General features: G+C 39.2%; 2 non-coding genes across 2 annotated transcripts; both read right to left on the bottom strand.

Annotated features, from left to right (window-relative positions):
• Positions 1-209: 209 nt before the first annotated feature.
• On the bottom strand, positions 210-316 carry LOC141645499 (small nucleolar RNA R71). The gene has a single exon (XR_012544980.1). It is a non-coding gene; the product is annotated as a small nucleolar RNA R71 (small nucleolar RNA).
• A 9,294-nt stretch (positions 317-9,610) lies between these two features.
• LOC141645566 (small nucleolar RNA R71) lies at positions 9,611-9,717 on the bottom strand. Its single transcript, XR_012545046.1, has one exon. It is a non-coding gene; the product is annotated as a small nucleolar RNA R71 (small nucleolar RNA).
• Positions 9,718-18,804: the final 9,087 nt, after the last annotated feature.

The following is an 18,804-nucleotide window of genomic DNA, read 5'->3' as shown; positions in this document are numbered from 1 at the left end:
ATATGGAGACCTTTTGTGACTATTGTGATGCGATTTCTCAAACCGGTGTAACTTAAGACCAAATTCGACGGGTCTTATTTCCTTTTTCTCTAATTGGCACCGCGAAACAATAGTTGAAGGGCCTTGATAAGGCCACTCTCGGAATTGATTCTTGGAAAAAGTTGGCTCTAGCTTTATACAAAAAATTCTACCCACCGGAAAAGACTAACATGCTAAGAGCTCAAATTACGGGTTTTAAGCAAAGGGATGAAGAATCTTTGTATGAAGCTTGGGAGCGGTTCAAGGGAATTTGTCGCTCATGTCCTCACCATGGATTTAGCGAGTGGTTCTTGGTACAACAATTTTGGAACGGTCTATATGAAGATTTAAGGAACATTCTCAACATGGGATCAAATGGAATGTTCACCGAAGTTGATGACAATCAAACTTGGAACAAAATTGAGGAAATGGCGGTCCATAACTCACAATATAGTAGACCTCGCAAGGCTACTAGAGGAGGAAAGCATGAAGTGGACTCCGTTACTCAATTGGGTGCTCAACTTAGTGCTCACATTGATACCATCAATTTGAAGTTTGAAAAAGCTATGGCTAGATTTGAAGAAGCCTCAAAATCACCAAACCATCATGTTAATGCCATGACGGCATCTTCATCAATCCCAAGTGGGATATGTGAGAATTGTGGAACTTTGGGACATGACTCAAGTGAATGTAGGGGAACAAATGAACAAGTGAATGCTTTCCAAGCATAAAAGAGTGGTACCCCTTATTCCAACTATTACAATGAAAACACCAAATTCCATCCAAATCTCTCATACAAAAGCCAAAATGTTCAAAACCCTCAAACAACATACACCCCACCTCCCATGAGAAACCAAAATCAAAGACCCTTTTAAAACCAAAACCAAGGTTTCCAAAATCAAAATTCATACAATCAACAAAATGACCAAGGTTATGATGTTCAAAAAGCGGTCCTCTAAATGCAAAAGAATCAATAAGAATTTTTTATTCAAATGCAAAAAGATAGTCAAGCAAAGGAAACCACCATCAACAACATCCTAGCTCACACCAAAATGTTGGAAACCCAATTAACTCAACTAGCATCTTCAAGCTCACAAAGACAAAAGGGGCAATTACCACCTCAAAGTAATCCCCCAAGACATTAAACAGTTAGTGCCATTCACTTGAGAAGTGGTACAAGGTATGAAGCACCGAAGAAGCAAGTTGAGGATGAAGTTGTGGAAGCTAGTGATAAGGAAGAAATTGTGCAAAACTCCAAAGACGGAGAATCATCAAAGGAAAAAATTTCAAAGAAAAATGAAGACAAGGTCAAGGAGAGGGAGCCCATTGTGATTAGACTTCCTTTTCCAAGTCGTCAAGCCAAGCCCAAATTTGATGACCAACTTGGAAAGTTAATGGAAATTGTGAAGAATTTGGAAGTCTCAATTCCTTTCACGGAATTAATCAATCACGTGCCAGCCTATGCGAAATACATGAAAGACATCCTCACAAAGAAGAAGTCGATCCGGAAGCTTGAGACTATCGCCTTCACTAAGATGAGTAGTACAATACTTCAAGGGAGTTCACCTCCAAAACTCAAGGATCCGGGAAGCTTCTCAATACCGTGTAGCATTGGCGACACCACGATCAACAAAGCCTTATGTGATCTAGGGGCTAGTGTGAGTGTTATGCCGTACTCGGTGAGTAAAAGGTTGGGGATGGGAGAGCTTAAATGCACCAATATCACACTCGAAATGGCCGATAGATCGACGAAGACACCATTAGGGATATGGGAAGATGTTCCATTTAATTGGGAAATTTTTCATCCCGGTGGACTTTGTCATTGTTGATATGGAAGAAGATTCCAACATTCCAATCATTCTAGGAAGACCTTTCTTACACACCGCGGGTGCGGTGATTGATGTGAAACATGGAGAGCTCACTCTATAAGTGGGAGATGAGAGTATAACTTTCAATCTTGACAAGACTATGAGAGCTCCCCGTTTACATGAACCATGTTTCATGATCGATCATTATAGCCGGAAGGATGATAGGAAGAAGTCGGAACTCCAATGGAAGAAGAAAATTGAAGATGCTCCATTCAAAGAGCAAGTGAATTGTAACAAAGAGAGCTTGCAAAGCTCACCAAAGTCAAGCAATGAAGAAGATGGCCTCATTGGCCAAAACAAGAAATTGGGAGAATTGTCTCTATCAACTCAAGAGATATTTAGTGATCAAGTGGATGAAGTTTGTGGTCTTTGGGACGATGAGTTTGAAGGGATTTTCAATCCTTACATTGGTAATGCTATCAATCAAGACCGACAACAAGGGCAAAGATCTATTGAAGAGCTTTATCACGACAATGAACAAGCTTTTGATTACTTTTTCAAGGTGTTGAGCAACATCAACAACACCTTGGACATGCCCCCTTAACATCTCATCCAGAATGAGAGTTTGGTGGAGTCCTCCCTAAACCACCATTTGTAAATATTTCTAACTCCCTAACTCATATTTTAAATTATTAATTTGCATTTTTGTCATTTTTGGATTTTTTTTTATGCCTTGATCAAGATGATTATCATGATTGAGAGAAGTGAGGGAGGGACTAATAATTTCAATTAATGTGTAGTGTTTTAGCGTAGTGTGGGGATAGAAATTGCCTAGGCTATTCATGCCTTAGTAGTGCCCCCACAATGAAGAACACGAGATTTTGAAGAATGAAAAATGACAAGGGATATGCAGCGTACACGGATGGAACTGAATCCGGGTAAAAGGGGTAGAATCTGAGCGGTTTCAAGAGAATCCGCCCGTCTTCAAACAATCGGGGCATATTGGGCAAAAGACGCCCGTCCTTCTGAGCTGAATTTTTGAAATTTTGTGACTGTTAACGAATCCGGGCGGCCTACAATAGAATCCGCCCGTCTTCAGAAAGACGCCTGTCCTGAAGGAAAGACGCCCGTCTTTTTGGCTGAGGAAAACAAGATAAATCCCTGGAAAGGAATCCGCCCGTCTTCTCTGAAAGACGCTCGTCCCGTGCTTTCAAATCCGACCGTCTTTGTTCTAATCCGCCCGTCTTTAGGCGAAAATTCTGAAACCCAGAACAGGCAGAATCCGGGCGTCCCGAAGGAAATCCCCCCGTCTCCCCCCTGCATTTCAAATTTTTCGGGTTTATTATAAACCCCATCCCACATTCATTTCCTCATTTCTTCATTCAAAACACTACCCATAAGCCCCATAACTCCAAAACCCTCATGCTCTCCATTACAAAAACAAGATTCCTCAACAACATTCACCAAAATCAAATCAAAACATCCTTTCAGCAACAAATTAATCACTCCTCTTTCAACAAAAATCAAAACCAAGCACAAAATCTTCAACCTTTGAGTCGAATTTTGAATTCATAAAGGCAAAGCCTTTCATCTTTAAATCGATTTGGGTGCACTAGAAATTGAAGATTTTCGTTCTTTTCTTGGTTTATTCATCAATGGCAAAGACAAAGGGAGCAACAAAAGCAACAAAGGAAAAGGCACCAAAGGCAAAGGCACTCTCATCAAGAAAAAAGAGTCTTCAAGCAAAGAAAGCATTGGCTATGGTGGTAGCTAGCCCAAACTTGGAGGTGCAACAACAACAACCTCCCATGGAAGCAACAACATCTACTACTCCGGAAATTGCTCAACTTTCGAATTATCCGGAGGTAATTTTCATTTCCGAATCCCATAAGGACACTTTTGCCAAGTTTGCTAGTAAATCATTTCTATCCACCAAGTTTATTTTTGAAGATGCCTTAGATAAGTTGGGTGTCCTTGAGCAAACTAGAGCCTTCTTTAAAGCCATGGGGTTGAAGAAATTGTTTACAACAAAAGAATTGACATACCCCTCCCTTACCTTAGAATTTTTGAGTTCTTTGAAAGTTAACAAGGTTGAGACTATGGAAACCATCGAGTTTCGCCTAGCTAATGTTAGTAGGCGCATCTCCTTTGAGGAAATGGGTAATGTTTTGGGTCTTAGTGATTCACCGAGTTATTTCAAGAATGTTGGCAAATATGACCCCGACCCTCTTTGGGAGGCGATTTCCGGAAGGAAATTTGAGAGCTTTCATGCTAGTCGCGCTCTATTAGTCCACCATCCGGGCATTAGAGCGTGGCACAAGGTTGTGGGGAACACCATCATTGCAAGAAAAGACACCAACCATTTCACCAAACTCGATTTTGTTCTTCTTGAGTCGGCCTTGAACATTGGAAGGTAATTCACCAAGCCTTTCAACTCTCTAAGACTTTTGGTGGATAGATGGCTAAACATTGATTGTGGGAAGCAAGGCACTACGGTTATTGTTAATGGAGGTCTAGTCACTCTTTTGGCTAAATACTTTGATCCTAACTTCAACAAGGATAGCAAGTATGAGGCAAAGAAGAGTGGTCATCTCATTGATATTGATACCATGATAAACAAGTACAAGTGGGTCTCTCATAACCCTCTTGACACCAAGTATGGGTGGCTCACTAGTGAGGCTAGATCTTTTACTTTGCCTTCGAAGATTTGTCGTTTAAGTGTCCACCGGACCAACTATCTCCTTCCCCTTTCAAAAGAGGCCGAGTACATCATCCAACAACAAAAGGGTGAAATTGAAATGCCCTCCTCTTCCATTGTCACACCACCCTATCCTTTAAAGTACCAAGAGTTCAAGCCCGAAGGTGTTGTAGCAAGCAAACATTATGTGACTCTTCTTATGCAAGAGATGCACAAGCAAGCCTTCAAGGACCGGGAAGATGCTTACTTAGCACAATATCCACCCCTCCTTGAATTAGCTAGGCAAGGACTACTTGACCCTTCATGTCCTTTGCCTAGTTGGGCGGATAGGGAAGTCTTCTTTCGGAGTGCATCTAGGGGTATTCCGGGTGATGATGAGGTTGTTGGTGATGCGGTTGATGAAGAGGTTGATGATAACATTGATGAAGAAGCTAGTAAAGAAGGAGAAGAGGATGATGATCAAGGTGAACAAGAAAGTAAAGAGGGAAGTGGTGATAAGTCCACTTCTAGTGAGGAAGCTGATGATAGTGATGATATGATGGAAGATTAGCAAACTATGGAGGCTCCTACCCTCTCGAGGTTTGTCTACTTCTCTCTTTGTTGTATTTTTATTAATCTTGATCATTGTTGGAGTAGTCCTAGCACCACAGAGGATTAACACCTCGGCCCCATTGAGGTGTTCTCATTTTATTGTTCCCACTTTTAAAAATCCAAAATGACAAATTTAGTTTCATGCATTGCATAGTGTGTGCATGAACTACACCCAACCTTATGACATTAGCAATAATGTCTAACTCGGTTTGGGGAAGTACATACATACACAACGGGAGGTAATCTAAATTATCCTCTCCGTCATAAACAAAAACCATGCATCATGTAGTGTAGATTAGTGTAGCTTGAATTTAGTGTAGAAATCATGCATCATGTTTGCATAATTTCCCATCATTTTGGCCATTGAGGACAATGCCCATATTAGTGTGGGGATGGGGAATTCTAACTTGACTTTTATTCAAAAAATCCCAAAAAATTGAAAAATTTCGAAAAAACCATAAAAATTTGGAAATTGAAAAACCAAAAACATGTTATTTTCCTTTGTAGTGTAGTCAAGTATATATTATTGTATATATTGTGTTTGTGCTATCCTTATTCACATTGATCGACTACGCCACATCCGAGACAAGAGGATATTGAAGACCACATGGTATGATCTTTCCAATCTCCTTTTTCCTCTTTATGTTAATGACTATGTGGCTTTATTTTGATTGATGCGGTATAACAATGTGAACTTAGGACTTGCGTTTAGTTTATAAGTCATATTAGTTGGTAGAATCGCTTGCATTAGGATGTATATAATAGTTGCATCATGACATTAAGTTGCATTTAGATGAAATATTTTGAAAAAGTGCCTAATTGAGAACTTTGACAAGAGCAACTAGCCATTATAAATACTTTTTCAACTTAAGACATCGCCTACTAGAATGGTTGTAAAACACCCTAGATACTGTCATACTAGTGTCTTTTGACCCATGACCCAAAGCCTAGTCAAGGGTTTGCATGTGAGTCACCTATCCAACCCCGTGATGCGATGTGGACTTGGTTAACTTGTCTAGGTGACCTTGATTGACCTTGTGGTACGGCAACCCAAAAATACTTTCTATCAATAAGTTTGAAGCGCTCATTTCAAAGATTTTGTATGTGGAAATATTTTTTTGCCAAGGAAACCTCAAATGTTATGAAATGTTGAAATGTTGAGAATTTTAGTTGTTTTGATGGAGGCATACCACTTCGATGTGCTTTGGAGAGGGATCCATTGAATTGGGCCCCCACACGGTTGTGAATTCAACCGCCCAGCGACAGAGTGACTATCACCCCGAAAAGCTATTGTCTAGAGGTTAACCGGTTGCCTAATAAGCGATTGGCGAAAGCAAAGGACATTAGCACGGAAGGGACAAACCCCATCTCTAATTTTTGAAATGTGAAAGTTGAATGAGGTCAAATTTGGAATACTAGTCATATCCACCCTTGTTTATAACGATTTGAGCATTTCATTCACAAAAAGCCTTTTTGTCAAGCCACTTTGTCGAGCTTGGGACGATCCATGACCTTTACTTTTGTAGAGAACTCAAGACTTGTCATGTCATATGCTACTAGCATCATGGGGATCATCATTCCATAACCATCTGATCGCTCTTGACGAAAGTATTTGGAAATTGAGGACGAAAGTAGTCTAGTTTAACACCATTTGGAGGTGATTTAGTGCCATCCTCTTAGCCTTAGTAATTTGTTGAACTAGTATTTGTGACGGAATATATGCTCTTAAATTTGTTCTCTTTTAGTTGCCTCCGCCACTTGATGAGGAAGTGGCTATTCTTTTTGTAGATGCATCCTTTATTTGATTTTGTGTGCTTAATGTTTGGATGTGTCGCCATTTTGGCAAGACCCACCTTGCCTTGCAAGAAGGCATCCGACCTCATGGTTGTCTTGTTGTGAGTTGAAGGGGCGGAGTGAGACCCGCTAATTGTCTCATGTCGGCTATGCTATTAGGTTAGTTTAAATAATGGTCCTAGTCTTTGTCAACTCTTTACTCGGGACGAGCAAAGGTTCGGTTTGGGGATATTTGATGTGACCATAATTAGTGCACATTTACTCCCCGAATTAGCCTTGTTCCCATGCTTTTTAGTGCATATTTGGGTCATTTATTGTCTTTAGTTCTTTGTTTTGCATATTCTTTGAGGTTTTGTGTCCTTGGTAGGAAAGGAGTGCAAACCTTGCATTTTCATGGCAAAATGAGACTAAATTGATTGAATCCAATGACCAAGCATCAAGGAGAGACAAGATTAGAAGGCCTTTGTACATATTATAGTAGTTGGGCAATGATGAGGAAAGATCCTTGCCTCCCCAAGGAAATCGCCAAGGATTTTATGAAGAAAAGGAATGAAAAGAAGAAGAAACACGGCTGAGCAGCAATCCGCCCGTCTTCCCCTGAAGACGCCCGTCCCCAGGACCACAATCTGTGCGTCTTCTATCAAAGACGCCCGAGCAGCAGCACCTAGAAGACGCCCGTCTTCTCTCAAAGACGCCCGGGCAGAGACTCCTGAATCCGGCCGTCACGTGCCTAAGACGCACGGATTCCAAGACAGCGCAAATCCGTTTCTTCAAGCTTCAAGAAAGATGCCCTTCCTTCAGAAAATACCGGCGTTTCCCTAAGTAGGGACTTAATCGTCATTTAAGCCCTTAGTTAACCCTAATGCATCCACCTAATTTGTACTATAAATACCCCATTAGTCTAATTAGAAGAGCATGTTCTTCTTATCAATTCTTAGAGTAGTTAATATCAATCAAAACTCTCTTTAGTTTTAAAATCAACAATTAATCAAGTTTTAATACAAGTTTTATTTCCTTAATCTCTCTTTTGTTCATCCTTTATTTTGGGTAATTGAAGATTATTTGGGTTATTATTGGGAGATTGACAACCTCTCAATCAAGCATTAAGTACTTCTAATATTCTTTGCTTTATTATTGTAATCATTAGTAGGTATAATTCTCTTAATCCCTTTTTAATTATTGCTAATTACTTTCATTTGTTCATCATGTTTCACTTTGTTGGTATGATTGACAACCTTGCTAGCATGTTCAACATGATAATGAGTGAGTAGTTCCATAGCTGGGGTTAATGGGTAATTAGGGGAAACCAACATGGGGAATGTTTCATGCTTAAATTAATATGCTTTCATGGTTTATTTGCTTGCTTGTTTTGATCTCAACTCATGCACATGTTATGTTTGATGAAATGTGAGCCTATGAATCCTTGCATTTTTTACCCATCACCTATCTTTTCAATGAGACTTGTAAGACATAAACCAACTCGAGTCTCATTAGACCATGCATGTTGTTGAGTAGGGAAGACTAAGTCGACCTGTAGGTGTTGTACAATCTAATCGATTCGGCTCCGGGACCCAAACTTTCCTAGGATTGTAAGATATAACCCAACTCTATCTATCACAACAATAATTGCTTGCTTATAATTTGAGAACATGTTTGTATGATCAATTCCCATGAATCCCCTATGACCCCATGACACCCTAGTGCTTTTTTATCAATTGTTTACAACCCTTTCAATTCATCTTATTTACTTTCATTGCTATTTAGTTTAGTGACCTTCTACATCAACCCAAATTGTGACACCCCTAAGACACCACTAGTTGCAATAGAAATCTCATTTCAATTTTCGTCCCTTAGGGTCCGGCCTTTACTTGCCTCTTTACTTATTGTAGAGTTGTCTGTGAAGTTATAAACTGTGTTTTGGTCTAGGTGCTTCCAACGACAATTGTTCCGAAAAATAGAATATAGCATCCGAAATAGTCCCGACCAAAAATGGCGCCGTTGCCGGGGACGGTGTTATCTTGATTTAGATTTTCTTATATTGTTATTAGTTGTGTCTTTATTTGCCTTGAGGAAGTAAAACTCCTCAAGGTTTGTTCTAATTATTTTCGAGTTGTTTGATATTTTGCATGTCTAGAAGGTCACAAGGTGATTTGTTACCTTTTGATCGTGAAATTGAAAGAACTTTGACAACCAATAGAAGACTTGCTAGGAGAAATTCGAGAGTTATTAGTGAGGTTGTAGATATTCAACCAACTATTGAGTTCATCAACCCTTTTGCAAGAGAAGGTGAGGAGAACCCAACACAAAATACAACACAAAATCAACCACAATGCCTAAGTTTTCATCACATTCCGTACCCACCAAGGAGAACCTACCCAATGGTACTCCCACACCACAACATCTAACCGGAAATTTCATTGCCAAATCCCCATTTATCCAATTAGTCGAAAGGAGCCAATTTGGGGGGATGCCTAGTGAAGACCTTTATTCTCATATGGAGACCTTTTGTGACTATTGTGATGCGATTTCTCAAACCGGTGTAACTCAAGAGCAAATTCGATGGGTCTTATTTCCTTTTTCTCTAATTGGCACCGCGAAACAATGGTTGAAGGGCCTTGATAAGGCCACTCTCGGAATTGATTCTTGGAAAAAGTTGGCTCTAGCTTTCTACAAAAAATTCTACCCACCGGAAAAGACTAACATGCTAAGAGCTCAAATTACGGGTTTTAAGCAAAGGGATGAAGAATCTTTGTATGAAGCTTGGGAGCGGTTCAAGGGAATTTGTCGCTCATGTCCTCACCATGGACTTAGCGAGTGGTTCTTGGTACAACAATTTTCAAACGGTCTATATGAAGATTCAAGAAACATTCCCAACATGGGATCAAATGGAATGTTCACCGAAGTTGATGACAATCAAACTTGGAACAAAATTGAGGAAATGGCGGTCCATAACTCACAATATAGTAGACCTCGCAAGGCTACTAGAGGAGGAAAGCATGAAGTGGACTCCGTTACTCAATTGGGTGCTCAACTTAGTGCTCACATTGATACCATCAATTTGAAGTTTGAAAAAGCTATGGTTAGATTTGAAGAAGCCTCAAAATTACCAAAGCATCATGTTAATGCCATGACGGCATCCTCATCAATCCCAAGTGGGATATGTGAGAATTGTGGAACTTTGGGACATGACTCAAGTGAATGTAGGGGAACAAATGAACAAGTGAATGCTTTCCAAGCATACAAGAGTGGTACCCCTTATTCCAACTATTACAATGAAAACACCAAATTCCATCCAAATCCCTCATACAAAAGCCAAAATGTTCAAAACCCTCAAACAACATACACCCCACCTCCCATGAGAAACCAAAATCAAAGACCCTTTTACAACCAAAACCAAGGTTACCAAAATCAAAATCCATACAATCAACAAAATGACCAAGGTTTTGATGTTCAAAAAGCTGTCCTCTAAATGCAAAAGAATCAACAAGAATTTTTCACTCAAATGCAAAAAGATAGTCAAGTAAAGGAAACCACCATCAACAACATCCTAGCTCACACCAAAATGTTGGAAACCCAATTAACTCAACTAGCATCTTCAAGCTCACAAAGACAAAAGGGGCAATTACCACCTCAAAGTAATCCCCCAAGACATGAAACGGTTAGTGCCATTCACTTCAGAAGTGGTACAAGGTATGAAGCACCGAAGAAGCAAGTTGAGGATGAAGTTGTGGAAGCTAGTGATAAGGAAGAAATTGTGCAAAACTCCAAAGATGGAGAATCATCAAAGGAAGAAATTTCAAAGAAAAATGAAGACAAGGTCAAGGAGAAGGAGCCTATTGTCCGTGAGCTTGATGTCGTGTCAAATCTATGTCGCGTCAAATCTATGTCCGTGTCGCGTCAGTCTATCGTCATGTGTCCTAGTGAGTTGATGTCGTGTCAAGGAATGTGACTAGGGCCCATTGGATATGCATAACGCATTACAAGCAATAAATTTCATAATGAAAATAGATTTTAAAACTTGTATGTTTCCTTCCTCATTCGAGGTCCATGTGCAAATTCTTTACGTGCTTATGGGCTATGTGCTATTTTACTGTTATATTGGTTGTATGGCCACAAACCATGCAGATGGTCAAGAAGCAGTACTAGCTTCAACAGGGGGCTTCGCCTAAGTTTTTATTCTCCCCAGCGGCAGCCAAAATATTCTCTAGCAGTATTCGCAGTGATGCTTAAGGTTTCTTTCATGACGATCAAGATGTTCCTAATCGTCGATGTATTCCCCAGTGAGATTTTATTACCACTTAAAGCCCCTACGCCTTCTACCGAGTTTTTTTATCAGCGGTTCTAAAAAAGTCTCGCCTTCAACCAAGTTTTTCTCAACGGTTCTCAGAAAGTCCCGCCTTCTACCAAGTTGATTACTTCTCATCGGTTCTCAGAAAGTTTTACCTTCAACAAAGTTTTTCCCAGCGGTTCTCTGAAAGTCCCGCTTCTACTACGTTGATTACTTCTCAACGGTTCTCAGAAAGTCCTGCCTCTGTCCCAGCGGTTTCTTCTGACGTCCTGCTACCCTCAATATTATTGTTTCTCGCGGAGTTTAGCAAACATGTCGTTCTCTAGAAGATCCCAAACCAGAGCCTACTTCCTTAGGTTTGTAAACCCAAAGTTAGGATTCCTATCCATAGATTCTTAGATCCCAAAATAGCTTCCCTTAGGTTCGTAAACCCGAAAGCTCCCATACCAAATATCCCTAGGTTCATAAACCCATAAATCCTTTTGAAGTTCTCACACCTTTTTTCTTAGAAAGCCTAGACGCATGCGTTCAAAACAAGAATTAGTAACATACTAGTTCCTAAACATAACCTTGGGATCCCAATTCCTCTTACCATAGACACCTTGTTTCTGCACCTCCCGGTAACCACCAGTGATGATTGGGCCACATGTTTAATCACGCAGAGCGATTTATGACATTTCGTAAGTTCGTCGAGACGTGATAGCTCAAACATTCGAGTTAACCTCATGGTCGTCATCTACGCGCCGATACGGCCGTTTTAACAGTAATTAGAGTTGATTTCGAATACAGGTCAAAAAGCGCTTCCATTTTCTAAAACAGTCTAAAACCCGAGTCAGAATATTCTTGAATTTAAGGCCTATCTACGCAAATCACTTTAGGTTCAAAACCTCAAATCTTTCAAAGACTTAACGGTGTTATGTACAACCATTGACGACGATATCCGCAAAGGACTCTTTTCCAAAATTGTGGGGCGTGGATATCAAGGTTCAACATCAGCTGGAAGTCGTTCCTACGGTTCCACTAGTAAGACTGATGATGTTAACCTCATCCAACATTCCAAGAAAAACAATACACCAAGAAGGTTCACCGATATTTGTGACACGTATACAAATGCACGGAAACGTTTGATGAAATAAGGTAGAATCAGACCAAGAAGACCCACACCTAACCCAGAAAAGAAGTCCAAATCATGGGATGAAAATGCTTATTGTGAGTATCACAGGGGTAAGGGGCACGACACCAAAAACTGGTATAGGCTGAAGCATGCTCTCCAAAACATGATTGAAGATGGACGTTTTCCTATCTCTCCCGCGAGTAAGCCTAATAATACAAAGAATCCTCTTGGAATTCTAATGATCTTGGATAAGGAATCCACCTTGGATTGCTCACACCTTATCTCTCCAATAGAAGATGAGATTAATATGGTCGACCATGGAGAAGCCTACTCTACCATCACACCAACTATTATAGATTTTGTCACGTGGACAAGAAGTGTGAGTAGACAGGTTGCTGAAATGGGAGATGTCATGTCATCCCTGCGAAAGTCAAACATCTCAACTCAAAGACCCATGCAAATGGCCGTCACTCTATCCTACAAATCTACAATGCAAGAAGTCATCACAGTAGTTGACGATTTGGTTCAACAGATTATTAATCTAGAATCCGAAATCCTACGCTTGAAAGAGCTCAACACTATCAATGGTGTTTGGGCCGACGATGACGAAGATGTTTACCTCAAAGAACATCCCTTGGTCAAAGCTTTGGAGGATCGACATAGATCATCTTACTCGATCTGGTCGCCCATATCAAATTCTCATCCTAGTGCAAACAAATAATTCAAATACTAATGGGAATGCCACATCTCCGACAGAGAAAAATGAAGATTCAAATACTGCCCACCATAGGTAAAAAAAAACTACATAAGGCAAAGACTGGTCTTTCAGTCTGGCAACAAGAATTCGCTAAACTCAACGTAGCACACGACTCTACTCCAGACGATCACTACGCCAAATATAGCAATCAATAACGAGCGTATCACAATGGTTTAATGCATTTAATAACGACACTTAGATTACCGTTTTCCAAATATTGGCGGAAACCCTAGACTGCGCTTATGAGAATAACGGTTTCCCTCGAAAACCGTTGTTATTATAAAGTGACAACGGCTGCTTAACAAACCTTTATCAAAAACGTTTAACGGTTTCCAAAAGCTCGTTATAAAAACACTCTTATCAACGGTTGTTAGATAACCGTTACCAGTTTAAGAAAACGACATTTCGAAAACCGTTACTAAATTAACACCAGCAACGGTTTGTGGTACCCGTTGTTATGTTATAGATACAGGTTTCTTGTAACCGTTATCATTTTCTATTATGAAAGAACGGTTTTTCAATTCAACTGTTGTCACTATTTGATTAGATTTCCCAGTTTGACCGCTGCATGCAAAGCTTTATTGGAACTTTAATAAATATTCAATTTGACCAAAATTCTATAGATATGTCTTCATAATGTTTTAGGGTCAAAATCTAATTTATCAAACATTTACTCTTTAATTTCTCTCTAAATAAAATATAGATGGTGTATTGGAGATACAATCACGTTCTCGTTACGCACAGCCTTTTACTTGCATTCTCCATAATCCCCCATTTTATTATGATGTGAATCGAAAAGGTTTAAACCCTGATATTTGGTGGTTGACGCAAATGCTTCATGACTGCGGTTTCACCGCGGTTAAAAAATTGTACCATTTGTCTACAAACAAGCAAGGTTTTGTAGGCTTTACTTTTATTGAGTTTGACGAAGCCAACTGCCATAATAGTTTTTGTTAGGCAAGAAAATTAGGGGCTAGATTTGCGGGGGAAGAAGCGGGGAAAGAGGACTTCTATTCGGAAGCTAGACAAAAGGGCCCTTATCTATGAGTTGCGACCCATCGTGATCATCATCTACTGAGACGTTACAAGAGGCATCACATTCTTGTCACCGTCCCTATGTCATGGGAGAAAGAGGCCATCCCACATGCGCTGCCCGATGATGATGAAGAGTTGATCTACGACTTGATCTATACCGAAATTCATGAAGACTATCCTAATACTTCATCAGATTCTAATAATTAAGTCTTTAATTATTATGCGGCATTATGAGTTGTATTTGGATTATGGTGGTTCTTTGAATTAAAATTTAAATATTTATGTTTTTTTGTTACATTTTTTGTTACCTCATCCTCTGGAATTCAGAGACAATATCACCAGAAAAATTCTTGTGTCCTCCGGGACTATGGTACTCCTTACACTCGAAGGCAATCCACCAAATAAAATATTATAATGACTAACTTTCTACTTATAATAATAAAAAAGAATGAAAAACATGTATATATATATATATATATATATATATATATATATATATATATATATATATATATATATATATATATATATATATATATGAGATAATAAGAAAAATTGATAAACGGTTCTTTATTAAGCCGTTATCATGTTACATATCTCAACAATGGTTATTTTAAAGTCGTTGTCGTATTACATAAAAAAACAACAGTTTTTCTTACAATCGTTGTAAACACAGATCCAATATGAAAACTGAAAAGTTTTCGGTTTTACCAATGCCATGCCCTATTATTATTCGTTGTTTGACCACTACTCACCTCATGCATGCATGCACAATTACAAAAGTTCTTATAAGAACCGTGTTAGGTTATGCAACTCTAAAAATAAATTAAATTTGAAAGATATTAATAATAGAATGACTGATGGTGAACAAGTCATCTTTGTCATCGTCGCCGACATTAACCTTTATAGCTTAAAAAAGATAATCTCATTTTCATAGCTACAGGCTTATATATGGGTCGTACTTGGATGATTGATGGTGAAATTGGTGATCCCATTTATAAATATGGAATTGCTGAATTTAACAGTTTCGTTAGTGAATATTTTCATCTCTACTCATCAATCCCCTGCCCTTGTAATAGATGTGGTAATTTATACATATGAGATAATAAGAAAAAATGATAACGGTTCTTTGTTAAGCCATTATCGTGTTACATATCTCAACAACGGTTATTTTATAGTCGTTGTCGTATTACAGCAATAAACAACGGTTTTTCTTACAACCGTTGTAAACACAGGTCCAATATGAAAACTTAAATGTTTTTGATTTTACCAATGCCATGCCCTATTATTATTGGTTGTTTGACCATTATTCACCTGATGCAGGCATGCACAATTACAAAAGTTTTTATAAGAACCGTTTTAGGTTATGCAACTCTAAAAATAAATGAAATTTGAATGATATTAATAATAGAATGACTGATGGTGAACAAGTCATCTTTGTCGTCGCCGACGTCATTAATCTTTATAGCTTAAAAAAGATAATCTCATTTTCATAGCTATAGGCTTATATATGGGTCGTACTTGGATGATTGATGGTGAAATTGGTGATCCCAATTAAAAATATGGAATTGTTGAATTTAATAGTTTCGTTAGTGAATATTTTCATCTCCACTCATCAATCCCCTGCCCTTGTAATAGATGTGGTAATTTTAGGGTTTTGCCTATCCCATATGTCAAAATTCACTTAGAAAAGAATAGTTTCAGTAGAGATTATAGGCGTTGGATTTTTCATGGAGAATTAGAGCATGAGGATGCGGAATCTGATGTAGAGGTTAATAATCATACACCTGAAGCTACTGGTTTTGATATAGGGGATGGGGGATATGATGTGTGTCTAAACAATCGTTCACCTACACCTAAAGTTGTTTTAGGTGAGAAGTTTGCTGAAGAAGATGGATTCGATAATTTTGAAGCTACCGGTGATGGGGTAATAAAGGCTGATGATTTAATTTAGAAGTTGAGTCAATCTGAAAAGCCATTATTTACTGGTTGTAAGAAGTATACCAAATTGTCCGCGGTGGTAATGTTATATAACTTGAAGGGGTCAACTGGGTGGAGTGATAAGAGTTTTACCGATCTTCTAGCTTTTCTATATGACATGCTTCCTGACGGTAATGTTCTTCCGAGTCGGACATATGAGGCTAATGACTACACATTGTACCGTAAAGATTATGAGAAATTATCGTATTGTCTGCGCTGCTCTGTATGGCGTTATAAGAGTAAGGAATGGATCATAGTTAAGGTGTTGTGGTATTTTCCAATAATACCAAGATTTATAAGGATTTATTTGAATGAAGAAGATGTAAGAATGTTGACTTGGCATAATACTGGAAGGATTGAAGATGAAAATTTAAGACACCCAGCGGATGGTCAATAGTGGAAAGATTTTGACGCTAAATATCCTGACTTCACCAAAGAAGCAAGGAAATTGCGTCTAGCGCTCTTCACATATGGAATAAACCCTCATGGAAACATGAGTACCCAACACAGTACTTGGCCAGTTTTGTTGGCCATCTATATTTTGCCCCCATGGGTTTGCATGAAACAGAAGTATCTGATGTTGTCTTTGTTGATATCTTGCCCTCGACAACCTTGAAATGACATAGATGTATATTTGGAACCACTTATAGATGATCGAAAGATTCTGTGGGAAAGAGGGATACCGGGATTTGATAGTTTTAAGAAGGAAAGTTTCAATCTAAGAGTTATGTTATTGTGTACAATAACTGATTTTTCAGCGTACAGCGATCTTTCTGGACATACTATACATGGGAAAGAGGGTTGCCTATTGTGTGTGTCTGGGGGGGAGGGGGGGATGTTGAATCAGAATATTTGAATCATTCTCGCAAGCATGTGTACAGGGGAAATCGTCGATGGTTACGCCTGATCATCATTATCATAAGCTTCACAAGGCGTTTAGTGGGTGTCCTGAGCAGCGTGGGAGTCCTCAGATTTTGAATGGTCATGAAGTGTATGAGAAAGTAAAGGATATTGAGATAACATATGGGAAGAAGGGATATAAGTTGTCTACTCGTGGTTATAAAAAAATCTATATTTTTTACCAAACTTCTGTACTTGCGTGACCTCCCGGTTAGACATTGCCTAGATTTATGCACATTGAAAAGAACGTTTTTGATAATATAATCAATACGCTACTTAATGTTCCATGTAGGACAAAAGACATAAAGGCAGCTAAGGATGATATGGTTGAGATGGGAATTAGGGCCGAGCTGGCAGCTAAAACAAAAGGAAATCAGACTTTTTTTACGCCTGTATCTAATACTCTTTCAAAAAAGGAGAAAAAAGAGTTTTGCAAATGCTTTCATGGTATTAAGGTGCCAGAGGGCTATTCGTCTAATATTAGAAGCCTTGTTTTGTTGCAGCACTTTAAATTTACTGGTTTAAAGTCACATGACTGTCATACATTAATGCAACAACTACTAGCTGTGTCCGTTCGTTCCATTCTACCTCCAAAGGTTCGACATGCTATAATTAGATTTTGTTATTTCTTCAAATCAATGAACAGTAAAGTCATTGATCCCGATGAAGCGGAAACTTTGCAGGATATCCTCGTCACCAGTCTTTGTTAGTTTGAAATGTATTTTCCTCCTTCATTTTTTGCTATCATGGTTCATTTGACTATCCACCTAGTCCGGGAGGTTTTGTATCTCGGGCAAGTGTATTTGAGATATCAGTACCCATTCGAAAAAATTGATGAAAGTTTACAAGGATTACTTATCTAATAGGTATCATCCGGAGGGGTGTATTGCTGAGCGTGCAATTATCGATGAAGCTCTTTCGTATTGTTACGCGTACCTCTCCTTGGATAAGTTAATTGGAGCTCCTACGAATCGTCATAGTGACTGGATGAATGGAAAAGGTGTAAGGGGTCGTGTTTCGAAGGATATATCACCTGACATGCGACATAGAGCTCATACATACGTTCTTTTTAACGACGATTATGTCGAGCCTTACAGTATGGAACACCAGTGTTACCTTAAGGGAAAACACCCTAATAAGAACGAAAGGTGGTATGCAAATGAGAATAAAAACCAATTTAGTGACGGGTTTAAGGATACTATTTACGATGATGACAACCCAATGGATGATTGCTCACCCAGGCTACGAAATATGTAGGGTTTGGGCCTTTCATTCCTCTTCTCTACTGGAGCTTTTCTGGATATTGGGTCTGAATCATAGACGCCTCTGATGGGTGCAGAGTCTTCCTCCAATCTTATGACAGCAATTGCCTTTGACTGTACTTCCTCAAAGGTGGTGCAAGGGTGCTTCCTCAGGTACTTGTAAAGATCTGAATCCTGGTGCAGTCCTCGGCGGAAGGCTTCTATAGCGGGTGCTATATCACATCTCAGGATAGCCATCTTCTCTTTGTTGAACCTGTTCAAGTAATCACGGGTGAACTTCTCAAACCCTTGCACTATCTAGTAGAGGTCACTGGTCTGCTTCTCCGGCTTTCTGCTGCTGGCAAACTGCTGATTGAATACATTGACTAGTTTGGCGAAGTTGGCTATGCTCTTGTTGGGCAGGCCGACGAACCACTGCAGGGCTGCTCCAGACAAGGTTGACCCAAATCCTTTATACATATAAGCTTCCTTAAGGATCCAGTTGCGGTTATCACCATCATTTTCTGCTTGTCGTGGTTGATATGATCGAGCGACTCCGTGATTCCGTCGTAAAGCGTTA

Source organism: Silene latifolia, chromosome 2 (genome assembly GCF_048544455.1).
Source record: "Silene latifolia isolate original U9 population chromosome 2, ASM4854445v1, whole genome shotgun sequence".
NCBI classification, from domain to species: domain Eukaryota; kingdom Viridiplantae; phylum Streptophyta; class Magnoliopsida; order Caryophyllales; family Caryophyllaceae; genus Silene; species Silene latifolia.
Note: the sequence above shows the minus strand (reverse complement) of the source record. Positions and strands in the feature narration are given on the sequence as shown.